Source organism: Castor canadensis, chromosome 9 (assembly GCF_047511655.1).
Source record: "Castor canadensis chromosome 9, mCasCan1.hap1v2, whole genome shotgun sequence".
Lineage (NCBI taxonomy): Eukaryota > Metazoa > Chordata > Mammalia > Rodentia > Castoridae > Castor > Castor canadensis.
In genome coordinates this window covers 59,215,743-59,237,068 of record NC_133394.1, presented here as the reverse complement: position 1 = coordinate 59,237,068, position 21,326 = coordinate 59,215,743, and the positions used below count along the sequence as shown (strand labels likewise).

Here is a 21,326-nt window from a genome sequence, read left to right as displayed (position 1 = left end):
GAAGATACTGACTACTTATAGGCATTTATAACTACCTTGAGCTCTTGATCAATATAGGTTTTTACAAATTTGCAGGCATTTGAATTGTATGATGTAGCTCTAGTCATTGTGAATTTTATCCTTGCTTTTTCCCATACTCCTCAAAAAATTCTTGTGATTGTTCATTTTTTCTTTTAAAACCTTTTTTTATTGGTGTGCTGGATGGGGGTACATTGTGACATTTACAAAAGTTCTTACAATATATCAAATACCATACTTGAATTCACCCCCTTCACCATTCTCCTTTATTTCCCTTCCCCCCATTCCTGGAACAGTTTCAGCAGGTCTCACTTTTGCATTTCATACATATGTACCAAGTATTTGCACCATATTCACCCTCACACACCCTTTCCCTACATCCCTCCTTCCCACTGGTGCCAACCGCCCAGACAGGACCTGTTTTGCCCTCCTGTTCTCCAGTTTTGGAAAAAAAAATGAAATCTTTGTTGAAGATAGCTCTGTGTTCCAGTGCATCACATCCTTCCTTTCCCTTTTTGTTATTATTTTGGTTGTAAAACAAAGCTAGCCACACCTCTTTAACTTTTTCAATATATATTTGTAACACATTGCTGTAGCTCAATCCACTTAACAGCCTGATGTTATGGTTCTCTGTATGTGAAATTGCTCTGTGGCATGAAGAAAGCTTCAAGGGAAGCTTATTAAAGTGGAACCTTTGAAAACTATCAAACAATTGAAAAATACAAACAGAAAAATTAAAAACCCATTCAGGAAAGACAAATATGTCAACACTGAAACTGTAGGAGTTCTTTTTCTAAAAAACATGTTTCATTGTTTATGCTTGAGTTATTTTCCTCTATGCCAAAGAGCAATGAATAAGGACTAATGGCCACTTCAAGCAGAGAAGAAAAATTACAACTATACTAAGTTGTCCCAAGCCCCTTCCAAAATAATCCAGAGTTCATGTAGATTTATTTTGGGAATGGACAGAACTTGAGCAGGACCAATTGAAAAAAGAAGCATTGTGATGCATGATGGGTTACTTCATGATTGCAGTGTTTCTATATTTGTAAATTTGAAACTTTTTTAAATGAACTTATTTTATACACTAAAGTTTGATTTCAAGTATACTAATTTCCCAGGTTATTTGGCTCTTTTGGTACCCTCTATTTTCACTATGAAGACTTTTATTTCAAAACAAATTGCTCTATAGAATTTTCTACATTACTTAACTAAAAGTGTCTTCTCTTGAGACAACATTGTCTGTTATAGGCTCACAGGCTGAGGGACCAATAGGAATGTGACAAACTTGGTAGAAACTGCAGCATACAAAATAAAACCCTGTGTCTGGTGAACGTGGAAGGTTCACTATTACTCTAATAAATAGTTTTATTCTTAGGAAAATGATGAATATGTTTGTAGCAAGTGTTTATTATTCAATTTGTTGAAATTGTGAGCAATAGAATAAAAACAAGTGGCTCTGACAAGGATGTGTTGAGTGGCGTTCACATCACCTCTCAAACACATATATCAAGATCAAGACTGGTGAAATGGTTACCAAGCTTCTTGAAGTCTAGAGGTCTTCATTTATCACTCTAGTTTTACAAACTAATTAGTAATGATGGATTTAAACAATTGTATTTATAACACATTTCAAAATTCTGGGGTGAAAATATGATCAAGACAAATCTTCGCACATTCTAATGAGTTTGTTTGGTCTTAGGAGCACGGCATTCCTACTGACATGGGCTATGCAGTGGCCCCTCACCATTCTGGTGTCTACCCTGTCCACGTTCAGCTTTACGAGGCCTGGAAGAAGGTTTGGAATATTAAAATCACCAGCACTGAAGAATATCCACATCTGAAACCAGCTAGGTATCGGAGAGGCTTCATTCACAAAAACATCATGGTGAGCTCCCTCCAGGATTCATAGAGTTGAAGTAATTCTTCCAGATTTCCCACATTTGTAGGAAGAAGAAAAAAAGAACAAAAAGTTACAGACAGAGCTATAGGAAAAGCTCCATTTTGTAGGAAGCGTATTGGTCACATCTAAGGAAAGGATCTTCCTATTACAATCACTTCAGTTCTTCAAATATAACTTCAAAAATAGGGGTTTTTTTCTGACTCTACTACTGATTAGCAGGCACTGATATGAAAACATTAAGAAAACATTACATCAAATTTGTAGATAATTTTGGAAGTCATCATTTCTTCAAAAAATAATTTTGCAGATAAAACTAATACCAACTCTATATTAACCATGCTGGCCTTTTATAAGCCAAACTGTGTTTTTCTTCTTACCATGCCAGGCTGAAAAAAACAAAACAAAACAAAACTCAACTATTTGCAGCAAGAAGCCACATTCGAAGTCCTGCTTAATCATTAACAGATGATAACACAGAGAATAAATGACAGATGATGTTAATTAGATCATTACTCTCCATTGCCTAATTCCCTCCAGATCCTCTCTGTTTTATTTTGCTTCTTCTACACTGGCAAAGGATATTGTTAAAATATGTTACTATCTAATATTTTGTGAGACCTTCCAAGTAAGTCATTAAATTTTAGTTTTTCCCTGAGTCAGGAAATCCAAGGAAAGCACTGTGAAGCTTGGAATGGTCTCCTAATTTAGACTCAAATAACAGAAAGAAACAGCCCAAGAACACTATGTGAACAACCGTGACAGTCAAACTGATACGCTTGAACAAATGTCAGCCTTCCAGAATTAGGTGTAACTGGCTTCTTTGTAGACAATTTTCTAATGTCTGCAGAAATTAGAGTGGATAATGACATTTAACTTGTATCAACTCACATCTTGACTTGTCCTTCAATTAAAAAAAATGTTATAAATGCTACTTGGGGATATTATGGCCACATTTTATCCCACCCTGCCCTTCCTCTGTACTGAAAATGAATTTACTGTGTCTCATGTTGCCAGGCTTCTGACCAGAGAGAATTTAAAAGACCTGTCTTATATCATGATTTAAAAGCATTCCAATGTGCTTTTCTCATTTTAGAATCATAGGTAGCCTTACGATATGGGTGTTACTCTAAAGATTTTATTCAGTGTTTTTGCTTTGTTTCTGTTTCTGTACTGTTAGAAAACTTGCTAGGATATGACCATGAGATGTGTTTTTTTTTCTCCTGAAAAATATATTTTACCTGTATTTTAAATGCAAGAATCTTACAGACAATAAAGACTTCTACAGGTTTCCTGCTTTGATGGAATTGTCCCTGTGGTTATACTTTTGCATGGAAAAGTTTGATTTGTGGGCTCTTGGGTGAGAATTTCCAAGTGAGAAATGTTCTATAGGCAGCTGATTATGCAATAAGAAAGAGAGAACAAGGCCATCCAAATAGAGATATGAATGAGACCACAGGAGCCAAAGTGCCCTCCTACTGAGAGACAGAAAAGAAAAAAGGGGCAAGAAATTGAGGAATGAACCTTCTGTCAGACCCATATTTGGCTATATGAGGTGAGGGAAACTTTATGTTATGACACATTCACAAATCAAACTCAAAAGACTTACAAGAAAATTCATTATCTTCCCTACTGACCAGCTATTGATTCTGTTATCCTTGATTCAGTTCTGTAATTCAAACATCACACTGAGACCCCACTTCCAGTCAGTCTCTGAATCCTAGCAATAAGTCTTTTATAATATCTTCATTGGTACTACCACAGCCACCATCTTGAAACACTGCCGGGATTTCCATTTCTTAACTTTGGTGCTTGTCTACTTATAGTTTGACCCACCCCCACTGCAGTCTATCTCAGAAGCAGTGCCAACTTAATCTTTCTAAAATTCTGCCTCCATCCTACTTTTCTTACCTTTATGAGTTCCAGTTGTTTCCATGCCCTTTAATTTGATATTCAGGGACCTGAAAACAATCTTCTCTATGTCTACCTTTCTGTCTTCCATTTCCCTGCCACTTACACACTTGCTCTAGCCAAACAGGCCAAAAACATGTTGCTGTTTTTCTGCCTTTGCTGTTTTTTCCACCTTGAGCAACTTACTGGCCACACTCTACCTATTTCTATTCCCTATATTCTTTGGTATCAAGTCCTATATCTTATATAATTTACAGTAAAGCACCTTGGTATATATCAGTTCAATACTAAACTCAGGCCTGCCACTAATAGAAATGCACATTGGTGAAGCCTCCCATTAATCCTGCTGACAGCAGCCCCCTCGCCCCCAGTGTTTACTGAGTATTGTTGGCAGTTTTGTCTCTTTGAAGCCTTAGTTATAGGACATTGGCTTCCTGTTGACTGAGGCTTTCATAAGGTTTTCATGGGTTCATTAGAGTCTCAGAGTTCAAATTTGATAGTGTTATACTCTGACAACCAGATCTAGAGGGTAGTCCATAGCAAAATACCTAAAAAATAGTTTAGCTAAAATCATATACTTTTAAAATAATACTAACCTGGCAATCGCATGTGAGCATTTTCTTGTTTAGCTTTTGGATACTTTTCCTTAGCCTTATATATATTAAAACCTGCAAGAGTGGAAGGGATGAATATGATCAAAGTCCATTATATGCATATATGTAAATATCACAGTGAAACTCCTTTGTATAATTAATATATACTAACAGAATTTTTAAAAACATGTACCTTTTTATTCCTCCACATGATCCAGTATAAAGATTAGAATAAGTATTTGGTAAATAAATGAAGAAATATTATATAAAGCTTTGCTTTCCAGGAAATGACATTTCCAAGACTTGTTAGGAACTATATTTTCAGTTAGAATATCTTTCTCTCACTTCCTTTCTTGTTGTTGACTTTGTGCTAGTATTATGACAATGTAGCATGCTTTCAAACATACACATCACCAGAGCTAATACTCTGTGATTTAAGCTAATGTCCTTTCAACTGTTTCAAGATGAATTTGCTTCTAAGGGTATAAGCTTTACCAGTTTACAAAAATAAAAAGGACATACAGAGACTTGACTTATTCAGCAATATAGGATACATTGATCAAGCTGAGAATTAGCTTCCTAAGAAAATGTTCCAAGAACTAGACTAAAATTTATTTACAATAGATATTCAAACTAAAAAAAAAAAAAAAGAACTAGTATACTTGTGATGGGCTGCAAAACATGGGACTTCCTGAACAGGCAATATTTTGAAAGTACTTATTGAACTAAATATGCTTTAAGAGTTAAGACAATAAAAATGAAGATCTATTTGCTTAGGGCAAAAAAGCAAAGCTCCCGCCTGTGTAAAATTTGTCACTTTCCAAAATGTATTCATTAATTTTCTGCCACTTCAAGTGTATACTGCAAACTCAGCTTATCATGGGATCATTATATTTAGCTTAAAAGTAAAGCCTTTTATAATTACACTGTTATTTTATCTGTAAAATTTTAAAAAAACGTACTGATAACAAATGTGTATAATAGAAGCAGAAGGATTTAAAGGATGAAAAGAGACCTTCTACTAAGTGACCATTTATCATTCTGTTTATGACATGTTCTAAAAGTTACTATGCAAGTCAAGTGGATAATCTCTTACTTTTGAAACTGGCAGATTCACACCTAGAATTTTGGGCAGTTGCAATAGCCTGCAGTGGTCTTTGCAGACTCTAGCAAATACTGTGATTTGTGTTTTAATATCTGTTATAATTTAGAATGTCATTTCCTAAGAAGCACAATGGGTTAATAATTGACTTCATTTTCTAATGCATGTGTAGAATTTGTCAGAAAGTAATATTCTTTACATTTTTGCCTACTAGGATTACAATTTAATGCAGATAATTCTAATATTTTAAATTCTTTTTACTGCTCTTTATTTCTTATGATGCTAAAATATATTAGACTTCATAATAAAAGTACTTTTTTTCAAATAAAAAACATGTTTTATTTTGCTTTTATGAATTGTATCTTTTTTAATTTTTTTTTTATTATTCATATGTGCATACAATGTTTGGGTCATTTCTCCCCCCTGCCCCCATCCCTTCCCTTACCACCCACTCCACCCCCTCCCTCTTCCCCCCACCCCCTCAATACCCGGCAGAAACTATTATTTTTTTAATTTTTATTTTTTTATTATTCATATGTGCATACAATGTTTGGGTTATTTCTCCCCCCTGCTCCTACCCCCTCCCTTACCACCCACTCCACCCCCTCCCTCTCTTTCTGGCAGAAACTATTTTGCCCTTATCTCTAATTTTGTTGAAGAGAGAGTATAAGCAATAATAGAAAGGAACAAGGGATTTTGCTAGTTGAGATAAGGATAGCTATACAGGGAGTTGACTCACATTAATTTCTTGTGCATGTGTATTACCTTCTAGGTTAATTCTTTTTGATCTAACCTTTTCTCTAGTTCCTGGTCCCCTTCTCCTATTGGCCTCAGTTGCTTTTAAGGTATCTGCTTATGATATGAGGATAGGTAAGACACCTAAAAAATTAGCTAGCATTTGTTGCCCTCAACACAGAAAAACAAAAGTACTAACTTTTAAGATTTAAAGAGAAAAGTGAATAAAATAACTCAAAGTCTATTTTAGTTTTAAATATCTCTTTAAGTTCCCTCACTGACCATTCTTTACTTACATCCTCCTCTCTTTCCCAGGGTGTGAAGGATTTTTCCAGGGCCTAGTTTAGAGTTCAATAATGATGCCAGTTTGTACATCACCTTTCATAAGAAAAAAGTTAGGTTTCAATAAAGTAATTGGTTGAAATTAGCTTTTTCCTTACTTAGTCATTTTTCTTTTAGGTTCTTCCAAGACAGACCTGTGGGCTTTTCACTCACACAATTTTCTACAAAGACTATCCAGGGGGTCCTAAGGAGCTGGATAAGAGTATTCAAGGAGGTGAACTTTTCTTCACTGTGGTCCTCAACCCAGTAAGTACTTGGAGTGATTCTTCAAATAATGATGAAAAATGACAGTGTGGGTAAAAATTATCCTGACAAAGAGGCCAGTGATTGGGTAGTTATCATCAAATCACCATGAAGTCCCAGCTCTAAAACAGTCATAAAAACTGAATTGAACCACATCTACAAATGGGAACACAGTAATTCCACAGTGACATTAGGAATTTGTGGCAGAATTGGTAGCGCACTGCAGCGGACCCTCCTCCATGTTGAAAAGTGATCATATCTTGCTTTTCTGGAAAATAAGATTTTCACCAACAAACTCTCCTACTTCCTTTAGGTACCAGTTTTCTTCAGTTAGGCAACTATTATCTCTATTGCTCTGTCTTTTTGCTTTTTTCTATTTAAGGTATAAAAAATGTTCTCATATTATATAAGTATAAAGGAAAGAAATCAGATGAGCAAATATGACATTGTTCTGCACCATGTAAATCTTACCATGCTAGAACACAAGGCACCCCTGTTTAATTGACTGCTCTTCCTTCTTCATTTCTTGTGTATCAGCAATGCAGTGAACCAACTGCATGTATTTTTGTACAAAGCAAGTATTTTTAAAGTAGTGTAGTGAAAGAAGAACTAATTGAAGTAAGTTGTATAAGGAAAAACTGTTAGTGATTTTCCCTTGTGCAGGAACATAAAAAGTAAAGCTAAAATTTATTTACTATATATGTGGGTTTGCCCCTGGCATTAGCAATATTCAAGATGAAAAACTATAATTACCTCCAATATGAAAAAAATTCTAACAGGATAAAAATTGCATAGCATTAGAAATAAACAGAATAAAATTTAAAACTCTTCTTGACCTTAATTTTTCAGGTCCTGCAAATAAAAATGCAGGTGCTTTTCCTCAGCTACTCCAATAACTAGTTATCTTTTTTAGCTTCTAGAAAATGAGGTAAAAGTAAGGGTAACTTGTCTCTGGGAAAAATCTACAAGTGTGTTCAAAAATCGGGATAGTTTGGAATACTGTAGCATTTAGCCTTTGGAAGTTTATTGAATTTCAGACCCCTAAAATGTAAGTAATTTTGATTTATATGTCAGAACTAACCTGATTCTCCTAGATAACCTGTCTTTTACAAATGGTATCTTTTGAGTTACATCATATGGCTGTCTTCTCTTTTCCTCCCAATTCTGCCAAAAATACACAGGAAAAATAGTTAAACTAATGCATGATTATGAACTGCAGACTCAGTTACAATATTCTTAAAATTCTAACATTTTCACTAATAACTTTAAGACTCTTTAATCTATATTCAACAAAATTCTGATATTTTATATTTCCTGTCATCATAAAAAAAATAGTACTGTGAACTACTGTATTTAATTCTTTAAGCCAATAGATTCTTTGGCGCTTAAAAAGGTCCTGGTAGTATGGTTATTTCATAACTTTATAAACCAAGTGATTTTCATCATATGGAAAAAGTTCAAAATTCATTCATTTATGTACAATGGATTTATATTAAAAATTTCATCCATTTTGTGATAAGAAATGTCTTCCTTTATTAAGAAATCAAATTATTATCTTAATTTTAAAATTCCCATAGTAAAGCCTGTATTAATCTTAATACTAATCTAGACTGAGCAGCCTCTTTAACAAAACAAATGATTCCCAGAACTTTATCAATAATAATTGGCAATTTTATTTACCTTGATGAAGAGATGCATATGGAATAAACTTCACAAACTTCAGAAAAGTTACAGAATGCAATTACTGTCAGATGAATATTTAGACTCAAACTAAGTTACAAATTTTGTCAGAAACCATAAAAACATACAAGGAATCCAGAACTCTTCATGTGGTACACCAGGTCCAGCTTGGGGGAGCAATTCTACTTACCTGGAAATGTGATTGGGAAGTCTACATTTAGACTCAGTGGAGTCTAGCCAAAAGGAAATCAACTGTCAATAGTCAGTGGCATCTGCCTTGCAGAATGGAGTGAGGAAAAAGGGCCTGTTTTTCATGAGTTCTCATACTAAAATTAAATGTTTGGATAAAGTTTGTGTTAAGGTTTTAAGACCTCCAGCTCTAGTAAAACATGCTATTAATTTAGCAATGACAGTCCTTTTTATTAGGCCAGAATGAGAATTAGAAAATCTTGATGATCTCAAGATATGTATTAGCTGCAAGAAAGAGGAATTTTAATTGTGGTGGATTTGAAAAGCAGCCATTGGAAGATCATGTAATAACACAGGACTCCATTAGAAGTACTATTTTCTGTGAATGCTAAATGACACTGTTTACTGCAAAAAGTTAGATGGATGCTGGAGACATGGAACTTAAAAACACTCAGATGCCTTTGAGTTGAAAATAAAAATATAACCATGGCTTTAATTAATGAAGTTTTTTTCCATGCAAAAATATAATATCAAGGTGTTAGAATAACTCAGTGTTAAATGAGTGGTGGCTTCAGTGAAGTATGCTTCAGAGTTAAACTGGAATAGATCACAGCAAAGACAAACTCCTTGAGTGGAATAACTTTCTGAAATGTTCCACGGTTATCAATGTATTTTTCTTGTCTAGAGAAGTGTCAATCAGGTGAATTTAATTTAAAAAAAGAGTTGCAAAGACAAATGTTAGCACTATCTAGGGAAGAGAAAACGGCCATCTCTAAATGAGTATGTCTGATGTGGATTTTGATTCATAGACTTTGAGGTTTGGACCCAGTAGCAAGGTGAACCCATCAAGGCTATCTAAGCCTGGAACTGAAGAATTTAATTCTTCTTTTTCTGATTATAAATTCAACTGTCAACTTTTGACTTGCAATTTGCTTTCCTATATAGATACTACTGTAGGAAAAAATGTGTGATCACAGAAACTTGTGCTTACTGGGGCAGTAATTTGTACAATTTCAAACTTTTTCTTTTAATTGGTGAATACTTCCAACACAGCCTGACTACCAGGAAAGGACCCTCTAATTTACAGACTTCAAAGTATTCAGTTCCCCCTAATTTATAATTCCCCATTGTAAACTAATAGGTGACATCCTTTTTATTCATTGGATTCATAGGCTTTACTACATTGATTTCTGCCCCAGAGATATGCACTGTCTATGTCAGTATGCATATGCTAAATCAGGTTTTGAAACTTACCAAGCTGAGAGATAGTCCCTGAAGTGCTTTTGTTTACTTCAAGGTGGTAATGGGAGTTATGCTAAAAATATCATGAGAGGGAGCCACAGAAATACACCAGGGTCACTGCATATGAACAAGCACAAATTTCTATGCAAACGTGTAATACACTCAGACACAAATGTTCTTCACCGATTCACAGTTCCACAGAGAAACCTCATAGATGTACATTTTCAAATGATGAAAAGTGGCAACTTACTTTAAAGTACCTATATAAATAATATGTAAATGAGTTCTAAGGATTAAAACTCATGCAGATGACATAAAGGACTCATTGGCAGTGACTGTACATACCCTCGATAAATGATTATTTATATAATTTATGATATATATGCTTATAGAAAAGTAGGAAGTAAGAGTAAACCATACATTTGAATACATCTCCCATTTCACCTGTCTTAGGAAGAAGTAGTAACTCTAAGTGAGATGAATGAAATTGTTTCTGGGTTAGGATCGTACCTCTAGTGGGAACCATATTATCACAGATTATCTGAACAAGGATATCACCTTCCTACTTTGGTGCTCTTTTTCCTAATCAGAAGATGTCTGAGTCTTTGCTAATGCTTCTGGTCAGTAAACATGCCCTATGTGTTCACTCATTAAATTCACTATCTGTGGAACACTCTGTGTCGTCCCAGCATGCTTCATAATGAAGTCAGCACTTGCTTTCTTTATTAATTCAAAAAAGGCTGTGGATTGCCAGAAGATTCACTCTCTTACCACTCAACTTGGCATTCAAGGGGAGCAAACCCCTGAAAGAACAGAAATATTATAATTCCTCTACACATATATCACAGTACAAATAGCTAACACCTTTATGCCCACATTTTACTAGATTTTTTGTTCCCATGTTCTCAATTTGATATTGCACTCTTTTAACACATCCATGATACCCATCTACCCAAACCCCTGAAAGCAAAATCTAAGTTTATTTCTCTTATTAAAGAAGAAACATAAGCATGTGAATAGAATGAATATCTAAAACTGGGAGTAACATATAGATAAATAACAATTAAAACAAAATTCACAAAAGAAAATAACCTACATAAGTAGAAATTAATCCACATAAAATTTTAAAAATTATAATTTGCATGTATAATATTTGGTTGTCTATAAAATTCGTATGAAAGAAAACAAATTTTTATTCCTTTTTGGCTTCTTTGGTTTTTTATTAGTGTATATTGTACAAAATGAAGGGTAACATTGTGATATTTTAGATATGAATTTAATGTACTTTTATCATGTTCATCCCCTCTACTACTCTTTCTTATCCCTCCTACTCTGAACTCTCCCCACTATTTCTAACTCTATTGCAAAAATTTATAATGGGTTTCCTTATGAACTTTCCATACATGCATTCAATGTACTTTTTTTTCTTTCTTTTATTGTTTTTACAATTACTTTCATGTGTATACATCGTTTGGGCCAGTGCCACCTTCTTAGTACCCCCGCCCCCACCCCCGCTTCTGGCAGAACCTGTTCTGCCCTCTTGTTCTCCAATTTTGTTGAAGAGAAAATGTAAGAGATAATAAGAAAGACATAGCGTTTTTGCTAGCTTGAGATAAAATAGCTATACAGAGAGATTCCTAACATTGCATCCATGCACTTGTGTATTGCAACCCACATTAGTTCATCTCTGCCAGACCTCTGTGCTACTTTTTGGTCCCCTTCCCACAGTAATCTGCCAGTTTAACATTACTATAGTCACTCCTCTACAGTGAGCACATCAACCACATTCAAGTTTTAGGTTTCTTTCCCTTTCCATGTTCCTCCTGTGCACATTCTCCCCTTAGTGTGTGACCCATGCATTTGTTTTAGGTCTATAATCTTCCTGTGAGGGAGAACATGCGATTTTTGACCTTCTGAGCCAGGCTAACTTCACTTAAGATGATGTTCTTCAGTTCCATCCATTTACTTGCAAATGACAAAATTTCATTCTTCTCTGTAGCTGAGTAAAATTCCATTGTGTATAAATACCACATTTTCTCAATCCATTTGTCAGTAGTGGGGAATCTTGGCTGTTTCCATAACATGGCTATTGTAAATAGTGCTGCAATGAACATGGTGTGCAGAGGCCTTGTAATAACCTGAGTCACATTCCTTCGGGTTTATCCCTAGGAGTGGTATTGCTGGATCATATGGCAGATCAAGGTATAGTTTTTTGAGAAGCCTCCATATTGTTTTCCAAAGTGGTTTGTACTAGCTTACATTCCTACCAGCAGTGTATGAGGGTTCCTTTTTCCCTGCATCCTTACCAACATTTGTTGTTGGCGATGTTCTTGATAGTAGCTATTCTAACAGGAGTGAGGGGAATCTTAGCGTGGTTTTGATTTGCATCTCATTTATGGCCAGGGATGGTAAGCATTTTTTCATGTGTTTTTTGGCCATTTGGACTTCTTCCTTTAAAAAGTTCTGTTTAGTTCAGTTGCCCACTTCTTTATTGGTTCATTAACTTTGGGGGAGCTTAGTTTTTTGAGCTCCCTGTATATTCTGATTGTCAGTCCTTTGTCTGGTGTATAGCTAGCAAATATTTTCCCACTTCAATGTAGAGACCACTTCCTTTGTTGTACAGAAGCTTTTAGAATCCACGTAGTCCCATTTGTCCATCTTTTCTCTTAGTTGCTGGGCTGCTGTAGTTCTACTGAGGAAGTCCTTGCCTATATCTATTGCTTCCAGAGTATTCCCTGCTCTTTCAAGTACTAACTGCAAGGTTTTGGGTCTGATATTTAAGTCCTTAATCCACTTTGAGTTGATACTAGTACAGGGTAACAGGCAGGTATCTAGTTTCAGTATTCTGCAGGCATATAACCACTTTTCTCAGCAACATTTGTTGAAAAGGATGTCTTTCCTCCATCATATGTTTTTGGTGCCTTTGTAAAAAATAAGGTAGGCATACCTGTGTGGACTCATATTCATGTCCTCTTTTCTGTTCCACTGGTCTTCATATCTGTTTTTGTGCCAGTACCATACTGTTTTTATTGCTATGGCTCTGTAGTATAGTTTCAAGTCAGGTATTGTGATACCTCCAGCATGGCTCTTTTTGTTCAGTATTCCTTAGCTATTTGTGGTCTATTGTGTTCCAAATGAACTTTTAGAGTAGATTTTTCAATCTCTGTGGTGAACATCATTGGGATTTTGATGGGAATTGTGTTGAACATGTAGATTGCTTTTGGTAGTATACCAATTTTTGCTATGTTGATTCTGCCAATTCATGAGTATGGGAGATCTTTTCAACTTCCACAGTCTTCCTCGATTTCTTTCTTCAGTAGTTTATAGTTCTCCTTGTAGAGGTTATTTACATCATTTATTAATTTTATTCCTAGGTATTTGAATTTTTTTGAGGGTATTGTAAATGTAATTGTTTTCCTTCATTCTTTCTCAATTTACTCATTGTTAGTGTATAGCAAGCCTACTGATTTTTGTAAGTTGATTTTGTATCCTGCTACATTGCTGAAGCTGTTTATGGTGTCTACAAGTTTTGGGTGGAGCTTTTTGGGTCTTTGAGGTATAGGATCAAGTCGTCTGCAAATAGAGATACTTTGATTATTTCTTTACCTATTTTCCTTTTATTTCTTCTTCTTCCTTATAGCTCTGGGTAGGAATTCTAGGACTGTGTTAAATAGGAGGGAAGAGAGTGGGCATCCTTGTCTCATTCCTGACATTAGAGAAAATTGTTTCAGTTTTTCCCCATTAAGTATGATGTTTGCTATAGGTTTTCATATATAGCCTTTATAATGTTAAGGTACATTCTTTCTATTCCTAGTTTTCTTAAAGCTTTTATCATGAAGTGGTGTTGAAGGCTTTTTCTGCATCTGTTGAGATGATCAAGTGGTTTTTGTCTTTGCTTCTATTAATGTGATGCATTACATTTATTGATTTGCATATATTGAACCATCCCTGCATCCCTGGCATGAAGCTGACTTGGTCATGATGAGTGATCTCTTTGATATGTTGTAGGATTTGGTTCACAATAATTTTATTGAGGACTTTTCCATCAATGTTCATTAAGGAGATTGGCCTGTAGTTCTCCTTTTTGGAGGTGTCTTTGTCTGGTTTTGGGATGAGAGTCATATTGGCTTCATAAAACGAGTTAGGCAGTGTTCTTTCCCTTTCTATTTTGTAGAAAAGTTTAAGGAGTGTTGTTATTAGTTCTTTGAAGGTCTGGTAGAATTCAGCTGACAATCCATCAGGTCCTGGACTTTTCTTTTTTGGGAGACTCTTGATTGCTGCTTCAATTTCATTCCATGTTATAGGTTGGTTTAGGTGGTTAATGTCCGCTTGGTTCAATATTGGATGGTCATAAGTATCTAGAAATTTGTCCATTTCTTTAAGATTTTCCAATTATTGGAATATAGGTTCTCAAAGTAGTCTCTGATGAGTCCCTGGATTCCCTTGCTGTTTGTTGTTATTGTCCTATTTTCATTTCTGATTTTGCTAATTTTGCTCTTTTCCCTCCTCATTTTAGTCAGATTTGCCAGGGACTTGTCAATCTTGTTTATTTTTTCAGAGAACCAGCTTTTTGTTTCATTCATTTCTTTGTATGGGTGTTTTTTTTTTTGTCTCTATTTCATTAATTTCAGCCCTATTTTTATTACTTGTCTTTTCTTCTCCTGTGATTTGATACTTCCTGTCCTCTTATGGCTTTGTTTGCTTTCATATTCTGTGTGCAGAATTCCTTGTACAGTTATCTGTAGTGGTGGCTAGGTTGTCATATATTGTCTTAGTTTCTGTTTATCGTGGAAGATTTTTATTGCTCTGTCAATTCTGAATGATGGTTTTGCTGGGTAGAGTATCTTAGAGCTGAAATTATTTTCATTCAGTGCCTGAAATATCTCACTCTATGTCCTTCTTGCTTTTAAAGTTTCTGTTGAGAAATCTGCTGTTTTTGATGGGTTTACCTTTATATGTTTTTTTTTTCTCTCTTACAACCTTCAATATTCTTTGTCTGTGCTTGTTGTTTTAATGATAATATGCTGTGGGGAGATTCTATTTTGGGCAAGTCTGTTTGGTGTCCTGGAGGCTTTCTGTAACTGAATGGGCAAACTTTCTCGAAATTTGGGGAATTTTCTGCTATTATTTCATTGAATATATTATGTATCCCTTTGGCTTGCACCTCTTCTCCTTCTTCAGTGCCCATGATTCTCAGGTTTAGCCCTTGAAAGAGTCACTGAGTTCTTGCATATTCTTTTCACTGCTCTTTGGTTGTTTGACTAAGATTTCTTCTGTTTTTTTCTTTAATTTCTATTTTACCTTCGAGCTTTGAGATTCTGTCTTCTACTTGTTCTAGTCTGCTGGAGCGGCCTTCCACTGTGTTTTTTGTTTGACTAAAGAGAATTTTATTTCCAGGATTTCTGTTTGATTCTTTTTTCTGAGGTTTTCCATATTTTTGTTCAACTCCTCTTTTATATTTTGTGTTGTCACCTGTAACTCATAAATCTCTTTTTATGGTGTCCTTTGTTTCAGTTTGGTGTTCGCTGAAGTCCTCTCTGAGTCCGTTTATTTGGTTCTGTGTCTTCTCATGTCCTTTATTTTTGGTGTCTTGAAATTTCTTGAGTGCATCTTGTACATTCAGATTAACCATGTCTAGTATCTTCTCCATGAATTTCTCAGTGATATCTTCCAAGATTTCTTCTTTGGGGTCCTTAGTGACATTTTATCCTTGTTTTGTCAAGGGCAGAAACTGGGTATCCATTTTCTTCATTTCCCACTGAATCCTGTATTAAATTATCTTTTTTCTTTTTCAAGGAGAATCCTCTTTTTTCAACATGTGCATACATTGTTTGGGTCATTTCTCCACCCTGCCCCCCTCCCCCACCCTTTTCCCCTCCCCCACTCAGTTTCAGGCAGAACCTGTTCTGCCCTTATCACTAATTTTGTTGAAGAAAATACACAAGCATAATAAGGAAGACAAAGCATTTTTGCTAGCTGAGTTAAGGATAGCTATACAGAAAGATTCCTACTATTGCTTTCTTGTACCCCTGTGTTATGACCCATATTGATTCAACTCTAACTGATCTTTGCATTGGTTCCTGATCCCCTGTTTATGATAAACTCTGTCATTTTAAGGTTTCTGTATTAGTTCCTCTGAAGTGGGGACATCAAATGCTTTCATGTTTTGGGTTTTCTACCTATTCCTATATCTCCCATATTGTTCTCCCCTTGTCATGTGATCCAAGTCCAACCACATTACTGCATTTACCCTAGATTTAAAGTCCACATATGAGGGAGAACATATGATTTTTGGTCTTCTGAGCCTGGCTGACCTTGCTCAGAATGATGTTCTCCAGTTCCATCCATTTACCTGCAAATGGTAAGATTTCATTCTTCTTCATGACGGAGTAAAATTCCATTGTGTACAAGTAACACATTTTCTTGATCCACTCATCAGTAGTGGGGCATCTTGGTTATTTCCATAACTTGGCTATTGTGAATAGCACTGCAATAAACATGGGTGTGCAGGTGCCTCTGGAGTAACCTGTGTTGCATTTCTTTGGGTATATCTCCAGGAGTGGGATTGCTGGATCATATGACAGGTCTATGTTTAGATTTTTAAGCATACCTCAAGCCCTTAAATTATCGTTTTGAGAGAATAGTTTCCATCCCTTTTCTTCTTCCCATCAATCCACTTGTTGCTGTGCAACTATGTTCTTGATAGGCTAGTTGGTGGTTTTGATTGCCTGTTTTCTTTCCCTGATTTAGCTTTTGTTTTGTGACTCACTTGGTTGTTAGCTAGGTTGATGTGGTTTTTCTGTCACTGACCTGGAGGTGTAATTTAGAAATAATAAATTCACAGGTCAATGCCAAACCAGTTGTTTACCTATTATATAGAAAACCCCTTGATGATAAAATCTGTAAACAGTAGGAGTTGGGGGGTAATGGTTATTAGGCTAGTTATAGATGTTGGAGAATTGGTAAAGGTGACACTCAAAAGGGGGGGCAGGAAAGGGGAGGGGGAAGAGGTATGGGGACTCCTGGGTTTTGTAGCCCTTGTGTGTGTTTGGGTGTATTTCTGTTGTAGTTGAGAGTGCTTGTGTCAGGGATTGCGGAGGGCTGGGGTTGTATACAGTTGGTACAGTAAGCTAATCAGCAGGTGATGACTGTGTAGGAGGGAGGGATAGTGTGTTGGCAGGTTGGGGGAAGATAAGAGGCAGAGGTGAAGACGGGGGAAATAGTGGATGAGAAGGGACAGAAAGAGTAGTTTGGAGGGAGGACAATGGATTGTAGCACAGGGGAAGCAGGGAAGGTGAAGAGGGTAAGAATAAGGATAAGAGAATAGTGATAGTGAAGTTAATAATACAGGGGAAAAAAATAAACACAATAAAAAACACCAGGTTTAGGAACCACAAAAACTTCAGTATTTGGGTAAAAGTTCTAGAGTTATTCCTTAGGTATCTAATCCTGGTATTCTGGTGTTAGCATATAAACAGAAGCTCTGATGTAGTCTCACTAGGCATTGGCTAGTGAGTAGTATTTGGTCCTTCTGTCCACAAAATTAATTAGAATTGTGACGTGATGTAAGACTGCCAGTTCCTGCAGGGTGGTCAGAGCTGTTGTTTCACCAGCCAGCAGCTGCACTGCCCTTCAGCTGCAACTCTGTTTGGTCAGCTGCTCCCCCAGCAAGGTGGGGCAATTCAGTTTCAAATGCTGGCCTTTATCCCAGAGATTAGCTCCAGGATCTACCACCTGCCCTGCTTTGCAACCTTTGGGGGAGGTTGGCCTGTCACTTGTTCTCCCCTTCCCATGTTCTCAGCCTTTGTGCTTCTTCCGACCTCTGCTGGGTGCTACTGGTTCTTCTGGGAGGTTGGCTTGTCACCCCACTCCCACTCTCAGCCTTTGTGCCTTTCTCAGCCTCTGCTGGATGCTAGCAGCTCCTTTGGGAGGTTGGTTTGTCACTCCACTCCTGCTCTCAGCCTTTATACCTCTCCCAATCTCTGCTGGGTGCTAGCAGCTCCTCTGGGAGATTGACTTATTGCCCTGCCCCACTCTCAGCCTTTGCTGCTTTTCCCACATTTCACTGAGAGTTCAGCTTCTTGTGCCACCCCCATTCTCTGGGACAGGTTCAGTGTTCCACCCCACCTGCACTGTCAGTGTTAGATTATAGTTTGCTGCTTATGTTTTTTCAGTTTTGTTGGAGGGGGTTCAGTCTGCCCAGGGGATGCACTGGATTATTTTCCTGGGGGTGGGGAGGGAGTCACACATGGTGCATGATGCTTACCTGTTTTTTCTGCAGTTTCACACAAGCAGCTTTGGAGCCAGCTGGTGGGGAGAAATGGCACTGTTGTTTTCAGTGTGGCACAGAGTAGAGAGGCTTTCCATAGGCTAGGGGTCCAGGATGTCACAGAGTTTAATTCTGATTGATGTTCTGTCTTCTGCTTGTTGGGAGAAAAAAAGAGAAACAGCTGGGTGATTTTTTTTCCCAGGGCTAAACACATCTTGCTGGCTGTGCTGCATGGGATTTTCATGGCTGCTAGGTGCAATTAAAGGCTGATTTAAGGGTCAGTTATTGATTTTTTATCTGCACTTAATGTGATGGCAGTTATTATTTTGGCTAGAAGCAATCAGAATTACCCAAGTGTAGGTCTGACGTCTCAAGGAAGTTTCTGGTGTCACAGAGCTTAGGATTTCTGATTCCCTACCCTAGCCACCATCTTGGATCTTCCACATACAATATACTTTGATCATATTCTCCCCCCACATCCTGTCTTTATCCCCTCCCACCTCCCACTGCTCCTCCCCACATAGTCCTCCTTTTATGCTCATATGTGCTTTTTTGTGTCTCCATTCTGCATATAAGAGAGAAAGTGTCCATATTTAATCTTTCTTTATCTGACTTATTTTGCTTAACATGATCTTAAATTCTATCCATTTTCCTAAAAATGAAATAATTTCTTTTGTGCATAATACTCCATACTGTATATATGCCATGTTTTCTTCAATCATCTGTTCATGGACACCTACACTGATTGTATAACTAGGCTATTGTGAATACTGCTGCAACAAACATAGGTGTGCAAGTGTCTCTACTGTATGCTGCATTGCATTCCTTCTGGTATATGCCTAGGAGTGGTGTAGCAGGATTATATGATAGTTTACTCTTAGTTTTTTTGAGAAACATCCATAGTGATTTGCATAGTGTCAGCACTCTCATCAACCGTGTATGAGGAATCCTTTTACTCTGCATTTTCTCCAGCATTTTTTTTATGATAGCCAAGTGATATGGAATCTCAATGATGTTTTATTTTTTCATTTATGGCTAAGAATGTCAAACATTTTTTATATTTTTATTGGACATTTGTATTTCTTTTGAAAACTGTTCAGTTCATTTACCCATTTTTAATTGGATTGTTTGGGATTTTTGGTATTTAGTTTTTGAGCACTTCATAAATTCAGAATACTAAAAACCTTGTAAGATGAACAGCTGGAAAACATGTTTCCCCTTTCTGTAGGTTTTCTTTGCTGTGCAGAAACCTTTAATCTGATGCAATTCCATTTTTCAGTTCTTCCTCTTATTCCCTGAGGTATTGAGGGAGTCATATTCAGAAAGTCATTTTCTATACTTACATCCTCAAGTGTTTCCCCTATGTTTTCTCTAGTGCAACTTTTTATTCCCTAATGGGAATGTTATATTTCTTTTTTTTCTTATTTACTATTCCTGTAAAATATTCTGGCAATAGAAATCTCTGTTGAAAAGTTAAAAAAAATGATAAGAAAAAAAACTTCAGACAATAGTAGTAATTTCTGAGACACTTGATTTTAAGAAATCATATGTCATTTGTCAGAATTTCCAGGGGAGAGTATGGGGACTCTGCATATTTCCATGGACTTAAGGTGAGTAAGTCAAAAATAAAACAAAGAAAACTGATGTTTTGCCAAGTGATCAGAGCACTTTAACATAAACTGCAGCTTAAACTAAACGTAACTCCAATTCATTCTTTAAAACTTAGCTTAAGGGTCACTCTACTGTGTTTTAGAGGCTCCTTGTTTTGTTTCCATGGAGTTTCTGCAGACTCACTGAAAGTCCTTCTTATCTGTATTGTCATTGTAGGTGCTATTAAGCTCTATATGCTCCTGGTAACAGAGAAAGTGTTTTTTATTTCCAAAACCATCCCAGTGCCTAACCATGATACCTTGTACAAAATTTTAAAGTGATATACCCTGCATTTGTTAAGGAAGAAAATCTGACTTTTCTAAAGAGCTGGTATCAAAGAACAATGAAAAGCCAGTATCATATCTGTAATCCCAGGTACTTTGAAGACAGAGATCAGGAAGACTGTGGTTCAAGGCCAGCCAGGAAAAAGTTATTGAGACCCCTTCCACCATCTGTAGAACAAGCCAGGCATGGTGATTCTTGGCTGAAATTCTAGCTATATGAGGTAGGTAGAAGGACTGTGGTCTGATGCCAGCCCAGGAAAAAAAGCACAATACCCTATCCGAAAAATAACCTAAAAGCCAAAAAGGCTATTATGTGGGTGAAGTAGCAGAGTGCTTGCCTAGCAAATGTGAGGCTCTGAATTCAAACCCCAGTGCCACCCAAAAAATAGTAATAAAAAAGACAATGACTCTTAAAGGAAAGGAAATCTAGGTCCTAGTAAGATAGTTTTCAAGTCTAAATTATAGCTAAACTTGAATGGAGCTGAATTATCTACTATTGAGTAGTGATCTTCACACATCTATTTGTCTTCCTATTTAGAGATTTGTTTTTGTTAAGTTTCTCTGGTTGAAGGACAAAAGGCTCACATAAGCTATCTCAGGCAATGATGTGTGGGACTCCAGAAAGCTGAATATTTTGGAATCACAGGTCCTATAAGGTGTTCTTAGTCTAAGGCATCTCTGAAGTCAATAACAATGAGAGTTATGAATCGTGGTCTTGCCTCAGTACATTAACATGAACACAATAGATGGTTTTCATGTGTCTGAGTGTCCCTTTTCTCTCTTGCTGCTGTATTTGGTTTCTGTACCCTCATTAGTTAATCTTACATGTGGCCCAGTGTGATTACATCAGATGTTCTCTGTATCAGGATACAACATTAATTCCAATGCTGACTGTTTATCCTCTTGTGGTTTCTGTTTGGCCCAGCTCATCATTTTGAGTCAGTCCATGTCAGTCTTGGCCTACTATGAAATGGTTGCCCTTGCTTCAAACTGTGACTGAGCCAGGCTCCTAAGGACCGTCCTTTCAGAAAAGACTTGGGAGAGACTGGCATTATGGCTGCTGCCTAGCCTGGATCTAAAGCCTGTGGGGATGGTCTTCAACAAATGCTAGAGATTTGGGACAAACTGTGCCTCTTTAGAGAAGATCTAATAATTTTTGCATCTTATA

General features: G+C 36.6%; 1 long non-coding RNA gene and 1 pseudogene across 2 annotated transcripts in view; one reads left to right on the top strand and one right to left on the bottom strand.

The window, feature by feature from the left end:
- LOC109676946 (bifunctional heparan sulfate N-deacetylase/N-sulfotransferase 3-like) overlaps positions 1–21,326 on the top strand; it is a 160,244-nt pseudogene that overhangs the window by 67,266 nt on the left and 71,652 nt on the right.
- LOC141410906 (uncharacterized) overlaps positions 18,083–21,326 on the bottom strand; it is an 80,811-nt gene continuing 77,567 nt past the window's right edge. For both annotated transcript variants that reach the window (XR_012435710.1, XR_012435711.1), the window contains one exon: positions 18,083–18,375. This is a non-coding gene — a long non-coding RNA (uncharacterized lncRNA). The remainder of the gene's footprint in view (positions 18,376–21,326) is intronic.